The sequence below is a fragment of the Rhamphochromis sp. 'chilingali' genome (genome assembly GCF_963969265.1).
Source record: "Rhamphochromis sp. 'chilingali' genome assembly, chromosome: 2".
Classification (NCBI taxonomy): Eukaryota; Metazoa; Chordata; class Actinopteri; order Cichliformes; family Cichlidae; genus Rhamphochromis; species Rhamphochromis sp. 'chilingali'.
Genome location: NC_137930.1, coordinates 65570032 through 65584377, shown reverse-complemented (window position 1 = coordinate 65584377; position 14346 = coordinate 65570032). Strand labels below are relative to the sequence as shown.

At 41.8% G+C, this 14346-nt stretch overlaps 1 protein-coding gene across 1 annotated transcript in view; it reads right to left on the bottom strand.

Moving 5' to 3' along the window:
- Nucleotides 1–14346, bottom strand: part of amn1 (antagonist of mitotic exit network 1 homolog) — a 109185-nt gene that overhangs the window by 43425 nt on the left and 51414 nt on the right. The gene's annotated exons all lie outside the window — the stretch shown is intronic.

Here is a 14346-nt window from a genome sequence, read left to right as displayed (position 1 = left end):
GGTGGTAGACAAACAGAAGAAGACGGCCGTAGTGATCGATGTAGCGGTTCCGAATGACAGCAATATCAGGAAGAAGGAACACGAGAAGCTGGAGAAATACCAAGGGCTCAGAGAAGAGCTCGAGAGGATGTGGAGGGTGAAGGTAACGGTGGTCCCCGTGGTAATCGGAGCACTAGGTGCGGTGACTCCCAAGCTAGGCGAGTGGCTCCAGCAGATCCCGGGAATAACATCGGAGATCTCTGTCCAGAAGAGCGCAGTCCTGGGAACAGCTAAGATACTGCGCAGGACCCTCAAGCTCCCAGGCCTCTGGTAGAGGACCCGAGCTTGAAGGATGAACCGCCCGCAGGGGCGTGCTGGGTGTTTTTTTTTTTTTTTTATATATATATATATGTATATATATATATATATATATATACAACACCCAGCACGCCCCTGCGGGCGGTTTATCCTTCAAGCTCGGGTCTTCTACCAGAGGCCTGGGAGCTTGAGGGTCCTGCGCAGTATCTTAGCTGTTCCCAGGACTGCGCTCTTCTGGACAGAGATCTCCGATGTTGTTCCCGGGATCTGCTGGAGCCACTCGCCTAGCTTGGGAGTCACCGCACCTAGTGCTCCGATTACCACGGGGACCACCGTTACCTTCACCCTCCACATCCTCTCGAGCTCTTCTCTGAGCCCTTGGTATTTCTCCAGCTTCTCGTGTTCCTTCTTCCTGATATTGCTGTCATTCGGAACCGCTACATCGATCACTACGGCCGTCTTCTTCTGTTTATCTACCACCACTATGTCCGGTTGGTTAGCCACCACCATTTTGTCCGTCTGTATCTGGAAGTCCCACAGGATCTTAGCTCGGTCATTCTCCACCACCCTTGGGGGCATCTCCCATTTTGACCTCGGGACTTCCAGGTTATACTCGGCACAGATGTTCCTGTACACTATGCCGGCCACTTGGTTATGGCGTTCCATGTATGCCTTGCCTGCTAGCATCTTGCACCCTGCTGTTATGTGCTGGATTGTCTCTGGGGCATCTTTACACAGCCTGCACCTGGGGTCTTGCCTGGTGTGATAGACCCCAGCCTCTATGGATCTTGTACTCAGAGCTTGTTCTTGTGCTGCCATGATTAGTGCCTCTGTGCTGTCTTTCAGTCCAGCTTTGTCCAGCCACTGGTAGGATTTCTGGATATCAGCCACCCCCTCTATCTGCCGGTGGTACATACCGTGCAGGGGCCTGTCCTTCCATGATGGTTCCTCGTCTCCCTCCTCTTTCTTGGGTTTCTGCTGCCTGAGGTATTCACTGAGCACTCGGTCAGTTGGGGCCATCTTCCCAATGTATTCTTGGATGTTCGTTGTCTCATCCTGGACTGTGGTGCTGACACTCACCACACTCACCATATATATATATATATATATATATATATATATATATATATATATATATATATATATATATATATATATATATATTTAAAAAAAAAAAAAAAACACCCAGCACGCCCCTGCGGGCGGTTTATCCCTCAAGCTCGGGTCCTCTACCAGAGGCCTGGGAGCTTGAGGGTCCTGCGCAGTATCTTAGCTGTTCCCAGGACTGCGCTCTTCTGGACAGAGATCTCCGATGTTGTTCCCGGGATCTGCTGGAGCCACTCGCCTAGCTTGGGAGTCACCGCACCTAGTGCTCCGATTACCACGGGGACCACCGTTACCTTCACCCTCCACATCCTCTCGAGCTCTTCTCTGAGCCCTTGGTATTTCTCCAGCTTCTCGTGTTCCTTCTTCCTGATATTGCTGTCATTCGGAACCGCTACATCGATCACTACGGCCGTCTTCTTCTGTTTGTCTACCACCACTATGTCCGGTTGGTTAGCCACCACCATTTTGTCCGTCTGTATCTGGAAGTCCCACAGGATCTTAGGGTCTAACAGTGCTTATATATATATATATATATATATATATATATATATATATATATATATATATATATATATATATATATATATATATATATATATATATATATATATATATATATATATATATATATATATGTATATATATGCCTTAATATATATAGAGCCAATTTAAAGCACTTTGTGAATAGAATAACTGAGATCTTCTGATAGTCATGGACTTAAACAGAGAAAAAAGAACAACGGTATGGCCCCATCAAACTCTTTCTCTGAATCTTGGGCAAATCTGGGCTCTTTCTTAAATAAGCCAGATGGAGTCCACAGACATTCTACATGCTCAAGGACAAACATTTTATCTGCAACATTTTATCAGTTTATATTATGTCTGATTTTTTTCCTTCTTAAGCCTGGGGACTAAATATCCTTGGATACTTCACCTCTTAGATCCCAATCTGCCAACCTTGTTGTGAATATTTAAAATTTGAAATACGTGACCTATTTTTTTTATTACAGAAAGATAGAACGTATGCAATGTCTGCAGCTGGACAATCAAGGACACATGCACAGGTTTCATGTAATGAAAAACAAAAATAAGCGTGCACGCAAATAGATCATCAGTTTACAAACAACATTAAATTGCCATGTTAATGGCTGTAGACTTCAGTTTTAAAAAGCAAAAGAGGACCGCAGTAAAGCAGATTAAGTACTCTGAGTGTCACGAATGGCACATATTGCAACACAAAAAGGATGAACCATTATTGTATTATTGCGGGGATGATCTGATATCGTCGTGTTGGTGTTGTTCCCAGATCATCATGAAAATGTTGTTCCAGGTTCAACATTGCAAGTGACAAATCACATTGTTGTGACGTTATTCTTTTGTGTGCCAAGCCATTTGTGCATTTATGAAATTCCAATGTTGCAAAGACAATATCAGTTCTGCTTACCGTTTATTAAAGGGTTACGGTTATGGTCTGTTGATCGGCGGACAGAGGCGGTTTCTCGCAGCTTAAGTACAGTTTTTTGTTTTACGGCGGTTTTTCCCGAAGTCGCAAAAGTATGACGTCACAACATTCTGATTGGTCACTTGCAATGTTGATCCTGGAGCAACATTTAATATGATGATCTGGGAACAACACCAACACGACGATATCAGATCGTGCCTTAACTACCATTACTACAAAAGCCACACAGTTTGTATCTGTCACAGCAGGACTGAACAGACTCACGCGCAGGCTCTAGGTCTTTAAAGCACAAGAGTCTTTATTACGATACACCAGGTGATTATTTACAAAGGTGAGGGGAAGGCCGGGCTCCAGGGGTCCACACACGAATGGGAAAGACGCCGAAAGTCACACACACACTCTGTCCACTCCTCACGCTCCTCTTCACACTCCAATCACTCAGGTAACACAGGGGTTGGTCCAGGGAATGAGGGTCGGCAACGGTCCAGCGACGAGAAACACAGAGCTGCCATCTTATAATGGAGCTGGAACACTCGTGATGAGCCACAGGTGCGTGATTGCGACCAGGTGCGTGGGCCAAGGGCAGGAGCCCACAGGTGAGCTCCGCCCAGGCAGAGGGAGGAGGGAAAGAGGGGAAGGGAGAGAGCAGGAACAAAAAAAAGAATATAAAAACATATGTAGCCATACTGAGCCGACCGGGTAGGCACAGGGACCCTGACAGTATCATTATCGTTTTGAGCTGTTTTTAATTATGAACACCTGCAAAGAAATTTGCACATCAAAATGATCATTTAAATGCGCTTCAATGATTTTTTTCTGGACATTTTTCTTTTTAAGTTTTGCCACCACCTCAGTATAATGGAGGTAAACACAACAACATGTGCCGCAATAATGCACGATCTGATATCGTCGTGTTGGTGTTGTTCCCAGATCATCATATTAAATGTTGTTCCAGGATCAACATTGCAAGTGACCAATCAGAATGTTGTGACGTCATACTTTTGCGACTTCGGGAAAAACCGCCGTAAAACAAAAAACTGTACTTAAGCTGCGAGAAACCGCCTCTGTCCGCCGATCAACAGACCATAACCGTAACCCTTTAATAAACAGTAAGCAGAACTGATATTGTCCTTGCAACATTGGAATTTCATAAATGCACGAATGGCTTGGCGCACAAAAGAATAACGTCACAACAATGTGATTGGTCACTTGCAATGTTGAACCTGGAACAACATTTTCATGATGATCTGGGAACAACACCAACACGACGATATCAGATCATCCGTAGTTAAGGCGGAAGAACATACTTCTGCATTCAGGTCTAAATGCTGTGAGTGCAAAATCCATCAAATTCTACAATATCTAAAATATCTTATTATTTTATTATTATTTCATTATCTAAAAACATGAGGTTTTTAAAAGGCACAAAATCATTTCCTCTGTTTGCCTTTGTAGTCATTTTATTTAGTATGTGGCAAATATACACATCTATCTAGAAACTGGTTCACCCGAAAGATAAAACTCCAAAACACAGACTTAACAATGTGGTGTATGCTGTACAGTGTAGCGAGGAATGCCCAGACCTCTACATCGGAGAGACCAAACAGCCACTTCACAAGCGCATGGCACAACATAGAAGAGCCACCTCCACAGGACAAGACTCAGCAGTTTATCTGCATCTAAAGGTCAAAGGTCACTCTTTGAGGATGCCAGTGTTCGCATTTTGGACAGAGAGGACAGATGGTTTGAAAGAGGAGTGAAAGAAGCATCTATGTCCACTGTGAGCGACCATCTTTGAACAGAGGCGGTGGTTTACGACACCAACTGTCTGCCATCTATAATCCAGTTTTGAGTTCCCTTCCCAGACGCCTTAACGCCCACTCACACCCTGGGCTATCTGACCTCAGGAAATCACATGATAGGGTGGGGCCGGGTTTCACAATGAACACACCCGAAACTCTGGCTGATTGGGACCCACGCCCAGTTTCCCACCTTGGCAACCTAAAGAAGTCCAGATGCTTTTCTTTCCAAGCTCTATAGACTATATACATTTATCTATATATAGAGAGAAACAGATCATATAGATATAACAACATATTTACACATTTGTAATTGATAAGATTAAATTTTAGTATCTCAACAAAGGATTAATAACAATGCTTGTGTGTTGCCTTTGTTGCTTTAAAACCCTGTTATAGCCTTATTAGCAATAAAAATGGTCTTTAGGACTCTAATCTGTTTTTTGCTCTGGGAGAAATGCAGTGAGAACACTTTTAACCCATAAAACAGGTGCAGAGCGGGAGCATGCAGAAGATATTTCTTCATGTACAGCAATTTATGTATTCAGGTTGTATGTCTACATGTGTCTCAGTAGTCTTTAAGTGGTCTAATGGGACCCAGGTGCTAATCCTAAAGTGGAGAAGAAGAAAAAAAAAAAGCAAGGCTAGGGTTGATTTTATGTAGCCTATTTGCTCTGTGTGAGTATACCTATATAAACATGCATCACAATAGGTGATTACAGGGTGCTGTGTGCAAGGTGCCATTATTCCTCACCACACTAGAGAAGTTAATTGTGGAAATATTGACTAACTGGAATTATTAACTTGCCAAAAACAAATTAGCTTGCTATACACTTATAATCAATATTTCTATATTAAGAGTTAATCACATTACACTTGGTAAGCGAAAGCTAAAGCTCATGGTGGTAAACACACAGAGAATTATGACTCAGCTCTGCAGTTCTCCTCACAAAGCATTTACATCGCATCTTTTATGTTTGCTTTTAATGATTCATTTCACTATTATGCACTTTTAATGCCATTCCTCAGTCACACTGTTGTCATCCATACACTATATATAAAAGACTGGCATAGCTTCCAGGTCTGGAAACGGAAGCCAAATGTGGAAGTACCTTGGAATACAATAGCAAGCAGCAGGTGACTCAGAAGGTCTGATATAGTAGACTATAAGTCCACTTAGATTATGACTTCAGCTAATAATTTCCTAAAGATGGTTATGGTTTCAATCCTTTGTTGCAAGATTTATTTAAGGCAAAAACCAGCTTTATTTTGTAAGTTCATAAACAGGCAGAATAAAGACCAAGGAGCTGGTGGTGGACTTCAGAAGGAGTCAGCACAGAGACTACAAGCCCACTATCATCAGTGGAGCTCCAGTGGAGAGGGTGTTGTCCTTCAAGTATCTCGGTGTCCACATCTCCTCAGACCTGACATGGTCTCCCCACATTCAGGTCCAGACCAAAAAGGCTAGGCAGCGCCTGTACCACCTACGACAACTGAGGAAGTCCATCCTGGCAACAAACTGTTCCAACTTCTGCAATCTGGTAAAAGGTTCCACATCATCCGGGCAAGAACAGAGAGACTCAAGAGGAGCTTCTATCCTCAAGCCATCTGGGCCCTAAACACACACACCCGCCCTCTCACATCATCCATAAGTGACTGAAACAGGACTCTCTTCCAGACACTCTAAACCGACCGGCACAATGTACATTTCAAATTCCTTTAATTTTAAATATGTTCATATTGTCTGTTCTGTAAAATAGTCAGATTGTCTATTCTTATTTAATTCACTTAATGTACAGAATTCACCTGCTTGCTGCATACATGCTGCTACTGCACATTCATCTAATGTATATATTATATACACTCAACAAAAATATAAACGCAACACTTTTGTTTTTGCTCCCATTCCCCATGGGATGGACGTAGAGACCTAAAATTCATTCCAGATACACAATATAACCATCCCTCCCAAACAGTGGTCACAAATCAGTCCAAATGTGTGGTAGTGGGCACGTCTGCTATATTGAGATAATCCATCCCACCTCACAGGTGTGCCACATCAGGATGCTGATCTGACATCATGAGTAGTGCACAGGTGTACCTCAGACTGCCCGCAACAAAAGGCCACCCTGGAATGTGCAGTTTTGTCTCACAGCAAAATGCCACAGATGCCACAAGCAATGAGGGAGCGTGCAATTGGCATGCTGACAGCAGGAATGTCAACCAGATCTGTCGCCCGTGCATTGAATGTTCATTTCTCAACCATAAGCCGTCTCCACAGGCGTTTCAGAGAATATGGCAGCACATCCAACCGGCCTCACAACCGCAGACCTCGTGTAACCACACCAGCCCAGGACCTCCACATCCAGCAGGTTCACCTCCAAGATCGTCTGAGATCAGCCACCCAGACAGCTGCTGGAACAACTGGTTTGCACAACCAAACAATTTCTGCACAAACTGTCAGAAACCGTCTCAGGGACGCTCAACTGCATGCCCGTCGTCCTCATCGGGGTCTTGACCTGACTCCAGCTCGTCGCCGTAACAGACTTGTGTGGGCAAATGCTCACATTCGATGGCGTCTGGCACGTTGGAGAGGTGTGCGCTTCACGGATGAATCATGGTTCACATTGTTCAGGGCAGATGGCAGCTGAGAATGTCCCAGTTCTTGCATGGCCAGCATACTCACCGGACATGTCACCCATTGAGCATGTTCGGGATGTGCTTGACCGGCGTATACGACAGCGTGTACCAGTTCCCACGAATATCCAACAACCTCGCACAGCCATTGAAGTGGAGTGGACCAACATTCCACAGGCCACAATTGACAATCTGATAGACTCCATGCGACAATGTGTTGCACTGCATGAGGCAAATGGTGGTCACACCAGATACTGACCGGTTCTGGGTCCCCAGACCCCCAATAGCGCAAAAAACTGCACATTCCAGGGTGGCCTTTTGTTGTGGGCAGTCTGAGGTACACCTGTGCACTACTCATGATGTCAGATCAGCATCCTGATGTGGCACACCTGTGAGGTGGGATGGATTATCTCAATATAGCAGATGTGCCCACTACCACACATTTGGACTGATTTGTGACCACTGTTTGGGAGGGATGGTTATATTGTGTATCTGGAATGAATTTTAGGTCTCTACGTCCATCCCATGGGGAATGGGAGCAGTAACAAAGGTGTTGCATTTATATTTTTGTTCAGTGTATAATGTTCTTTGTCTCCTTTTTGCACAAGTCGTATAACTATGCATGTAACGAATAAAGAACCTTGAACCTTGAAACTAAAGTATATTTATTACATCTATTCTACATTTTTGTAATTGACAAGGTAATCATAATTTGTGTGAGTGTGATCAAGTGTTAAGTAGCAACTGACAATTTTCTGGTACTTTTATTTTTAAAGAGCTTAGGATCTCTGACTTTAAGTTATTAGAATTTTAGATTTGGTTCCACAGTGAAGAGCAGTGTAATAGAACCAACTGACCCAAAATCCCACCAACCAACAGTTGTACAGGGACTGATTCACGCATAGCAACAGGCCAGATACCCCAAAACAGTCCCCACAGGGATGGGGTCAAAAGCCTTCTCAAAGTCCAAAAAACACATGTAGCCTGGTTAGGCAGACTTCAATGCACGCTCAAATATCTCTGAGGCAAGCTGGACAGTTTTTTTCACAACCAAGTTAAAACGCACAATGTTGCTACTCCAAGGTATGGGCAAACTCTCTCAGAATGGATGATGAGTGTGACCCACTGTAATTGGATGGGAGTTATTAGTGCCCAATGATGTGATATCAAAAGAAATAGGGAGTCCACCTTTTCATTTATCAGGGATCTGTGCTGGATGGAAAGTAATGGCGCTCACAGAGTTATAACCAGACTATTGAGGTAATAACTTCAGTACATAGCAACAGACTTGAAATTATATAAACCTATCACTTATAAATGACTTTTCTGTGCTTGGTCATCTGAGCAATCAATAATAGATAAGACAGTGACACATGCAGAAAAGACTCCATTATTTATTCAGCTAAATGTTCAGGATGGGAGTTTGTGGTCATCATGGAAGAATTGCATCTACATATCTTTCAGCTCCAAAGAATCTTATTGCTGTACTATAACCGCATAAAGAAGAAATATTGTCTTGTACAGCGAACTAAGGTCAAAGTCAACCTGTGAACATAATGCAAATGCTTATAACAGATTGTCTGGCATGCGGGGTATGTGCTTAAGACAATCCCTGAGTCACCGCAAGCTGAGAAGAAAGACTTCTCCCTGAAATAAAGCAAACATCTTCCCCCGCCAGTCCTCCACAGAATATGAGTTTCCAAAATGTAGCAGAGCAAATGTAGACTTTTGTTACCTTTCTGATATAAGCAATGAATACTGCAGCTTCTTTGCTAAAGTTAGATAAGTAGGTATGGTGAAACGTTGACACTGTATCCAAAGTCTAAATATGGGCCCTATATTAAGGGCCTCTACTCATGATTCAGTGTAGTACCATCTCATTGTGAAAGTAAAACCATTATTAAAGTGTAAAGTGACTGAGAGGGATTATTTTTCTCCTGTTAATGATTACAGTGTCAACACTCAAATTCCTTAGTCGGTCACATTTCTATCTCACCACTGACACCTACACTTTCGGTTTTCCCATATATGCACGCTGCCAGTAGATGAGTTTCGCTTTAACCTTGAACTACCCGGGAATCTTTCCCACTGCGCTTCCTCTATTTTCTCTCTCAGTACAAACAATCCCTCCCGATGAAGCAGCGCACAGAGTGGTGACCCACAAACGCTCTCCTGGGATGTCAAACATGGTCGCCCGCTGATGATTCAAACTGGTTGACACTGGGAGTATTTAGAGGGATGAGCCTATTGCCTGCATGTGCAACCCATTATTTTCTCTAAGTGTCATCTACCGGTGCTGCCTCCTCCTGTTTCACATCTTACAGCTGTCTTTGAAACACAAGCCTTTCAGGGGAAACAGCCTGTTTTGTTCAGTTTTAGTGTGACATTTTTATGAGTCTGCAATTCTCAGGGGAGAAGCAGCCTCAGCTCAGTGTATTGTTCCAAAAAGTTTCTAATAGAGGTGGGTTTTCACGTAGCAGAAGAGGACTAAAGACTCACTCTGTCTCTTTCTCTCTATATAACCCATAAACTCTCCACCTTTTCTCTCCATATCACTTTCCTCTATGACCATCTCTGCTGGGTCTAATTTCCTTCTATTTCCCTCCAAACTGTCTCACTGTGGTGTGTGTGTTACAAATCACATACCACACACTCGCTGCTCCGCTGGGGCTCTGCCTCAATCTGACACTAGTCGCCATCTGTAAATGGTTTCAAGTCAACCCAACGGTTTAAATCAAGAACATGAAAAACTGCAATTCTCTCAAAGAAATCTTTTAATTGATTTATTTGATGACAATCTACAAAACCTCAGACATGAAAAGCAGCAAATATCTTTGTCAGTACAAGGACAGCTAATTAAACAGATAATGGGTTTCATCAGTAATACTTTCTTCTTCCAGCTGGGCATTTTCTTTTTTTCTCTCTCTTTTTTTTAACATAAGCCAGGACCGAATGAGTGTGACTATTGTCTCTTTGGAAGCAGCTCAGTTATCAGTTTGCACTTGCGTGATCTATTTTAATGAGATATCGCTGCACATTTATTATAATACTTAATGCTGCAATCTGCTTGTGAGCTAGCCCAGTCTGGCAAATACATATGCAGCTGCACTGTAAACAAACACATATGCCGTCATGCACTGTGTACACAGCCACACGCGAATAACTATCGCTCATCACGGGCTGTTTCCATGGTTTCCCTCTTTAAAATAAAAATGAATCCCGTGATCCTGTGTTGACGCCTGAGACAGAGTTTATTTGCTTCTTTCCATGGATGCCCTTATTTTTGTTTAACAGTTAAAGATACAAAGAGGACATGTACAACTGAAATGACTGATCAAACTGGGTGCCACATGTTCCTCACCATAAATGTGAAACATTTAACCTTCACCAATATTCTCCCGAAACATTCACAGCTAGCAGCTGGCAGTGGCCAGTGAATACGAGGAACCCTGTGGTCATCAGAAGTTTTTTTTCATTTTACACTAAATAATTGTCAACAAAATGCACTGAGAGTCCCTATCTACAGAAACCAGAGACTAGGCTATCACTTTTTCTTCTAAGGACGTTACTATTGCAGAGGGCTTTTACCCCCACAATATTATTTAATTACTTAGTAGCAAAAGCCAATAATTACCACTGTGTTACTTCTTATCATTAGTTTTCCGTTACACTGAAAACATATTTCAGTCCCCTTCCCGTTGCAAGCAGTCTGTAAATTCATCTGAAGCATATAGCGTACTCATTTTCTTGTTGCCCCAATCACATCCCATGATAATTAAAAGGAGGAAAATGAATTCGCTACAGCTCATTGTTTTGATCTGTATTAATCAACGAGTAAACTCTCTAAATAAATTATGCTTTCTGAGTTTCCTGGCAAGTATTTCCTCTGGCGCCCTGCTGTACACATTTGTCAACTGAGCCAAACATGTTCAGAGACCAAAGTCACTTTTCTGAAAGCAAGCGGACTGAAAAAAAAAGGCCAATGGCAAACGGTCGTACTTAATCAACTGTCCTCCCAGAAAAATTGGCATTATGTCATAATGTTTAGTAGTCATTATGACACAAAATATCCTAAGTAGCATTTATCCAAAGAAGAATTATAAAAGAGACATGATGAAAACAGCTGAACCTCCAGCAGCAAACAAGGTTAACTTTCAGTTGAGTCACTTCTTTAAGTTCAGTATCCCGTTATCTTCAAAACAACCATCTAGGAAACAACATAATGGATTGTTCAGGTTGCCAGACATGTTTGTATGTGTCATCCAGGACACTGACGTCTAGAAATTTAGGGATTTTAGCTACCACTTAATTCCAGTGCTTTATCAAAACATTTTCCTGCCTTAAGGAGGTTGAAACTGCAAAAACAGCTTCATGACTTTCTTTTCTGAGAATAAATACTGCATATAATCAGGTAGTTTTATTACTGGTAATAGGTAATTTTTTTTTTTACTGAATTTCCTGGAGGAACCCACCCGAAGGATTAATAAAGTTTTATCTAATCTAATCTAGGTGAAAATCTGATGCCAGAACTTCACCTGCTTTTTTTGGATGAATCTATTAATACAAATACTCTAAAATATATTTTAAAAAGTCCTGCTCTGCATGTCTAAAATACTTTCTATGACCCACAGCTGGATTTATATCGTCTAAAATTACTCACATGGCCAGTCAAATACATTATTTATGGGTTACGTAACTTCCTGTAATATGTCTCTGCATTGGCAGGACTTTAATTGTGATTTATTCAGCACCTGTCCTTCGTTCAGTTCATGACAGCTTTGCTTAAAAAGGTGTCTGCAGGTAAAAGTGACTCATAAATGAATAAATTCAAATAATTTCAAGACTTTTTTTAATCAATAGTCGTCTGGATATAACAGAGCTTTTCTGCTCTGATACATGTCTCAGTCTATAATAAATTTAATTGTCATATGCATCTCAAAATGCGTGGGTTCAGTCTCCAGTTATAAATCTGTTTTTAACACTGGCATAAAACCTTCTTCTTTTTTCCCCTTTAAATGAAATGGTGCTAAGCTTTGTGTGAAAGTGTGGGCTGTATGTTTGCATGCTGGGATTCTGCTTCAGGTAACATGACTAAGAATATCCTCTAGTGGTGAAAAGAGGTTGTGTAAGGACGGTGGATGCTCAGAGTCAGTGTGGTGTGCTCAGCATCCACTTGTACATACAGTAAAGTGGCCGCAGGCTCTGAAGGAACATCCCTGAGGTTAGACATCCATTATCATGATGATTATAAAAGAGACACACAATAGGGCTTCTAGTTTTTTATAAATCTCTCACAAGTCTGAAAGAAACACTTGAGAAGCAACCCATATGAATCTGAAATATAGCTGCAGACAGCGATGAAAAGCTACTGTATTTAATCATTAGTGATTATTAAACGCTGGCTCTTTCTCCCATAGTGTGTGTTTTGGTCCTGCCTCTCTCTGCTGCTCTGTTGCCCTCACCCCCAACCATTCACACAGATGCCTGCCCCTCCCTGAGCTCGGCTCTGCTGAAGGTTTCTTCTTGTTAAAAGGATGTTTTTTAGATCTCACTGTCTCCAGCTGCTTGCACATAGGGTGTCTTGTGATTGTTGGGCTTTCTTTCTAACATTGTAGAGTCTTTATCTTATGATACAAAGCACCTTGAGGCTACTGTTATTGCGAACTGGCACAACACAAATAAAATTGAATGAACTGAATCAGGTGGTCGAGCACTTCAGAAGGGCAACATTAGTTTAGCAATTCTGAACATGTTTCTTTTTTTAAACTCTCAGCTTCCAATACTGATAGAAAAAGCATGCTTCTTCTTATTGAAACACCCACACCCCCCACACCCCCTAGAATGATTGATGCAATTTTGTGCAAACAACCTTAGAAAAGAATTCTTACACAAAGTCTAATGGAAACAAGCAGTTGCTGAGATATGTCTTCATACCTTCAAATTCACTTTGTTGTGTTTGTTTAAATCCTAAGGAAGGACAATAAAGGTGCTATAATGCTTTCTTTCTTATCTTCTTTAACATTGAATGCACTAGACTGCACATTTAGAAAGAAAAGGAGGTGTTCCACAGCATTTCATTTTACATTTGTTGCCAGGAGGGTCTATTCCTTTTTTTTTTTTATTGCACTTCCAACCCTGTTAGTGAGGTTTTGTTCTCACTGGATAGTCTACATTTATGCAACCCCTGAAACAACTACAATGCATGAGGCTAAGTGTTATAGAATTAAAGATTTGTTTTTAATAGTCCATGATTGGAATATTTTACTTTCATGAGGGCAGAACATCTGCTGCTGCACAAGAGCCCAGAGGTTATCATTGCTGCCCGGGTCTAAAATCTTTTATCCTGTGGTTCCACAGACTGAAGAGGCAGAAGAGGAAGGAAATAGTACAAGAAAGAGTAAGAAAAGTGTGCTCATGTGTGCCAATCTGATAATATAACATTACAACAGAGAAAATAATTAAAACTCACAACAGTAAACGTTGACTTACAAATCATCTCAGCAGAAAAAGGTATGAACAGTCTAACAATATAATATATATTAAATATTAAAATAACTGCCATATTTTGTGACACAGTTTTCACTTTGTGTCTGAAATAAAGTGGTGTTTTAAAGGCCAGACTGTGTTCTACTACCTCACCGAATCCACGCAGAGATCATCTTCCCCATTTTTTCGAGTAACCAGATTGACCAATAGGGGGCGCAATAACACTTGTTTACTTACAAACTACTTTAGAACTAATGTATTTTATTCAATAATAATTTTGTGGTGCTTGGGGCCCCACAGTGGTGTGTGTGTTACCTGAGTCTCCAGATTTTTTGAGCAAACAAACACCAAATTGCCTAAAACTAAACTTATAAACATTCAAAACAGGCCAGTGGATGCAAAAATAGGACTCTGACTCAGCTCTATCAGGAGGTGAGAAGAGTTTATTACAGTTTTGCAGTTCAATGCTAATGAAGCTGATGTTGACTGGAGATTGTGGCTGGCAGTGGCAGGCAGGCTGAAGTTGGCTGAGAGTGGGGCTGATTGAGTGGTGCAGAG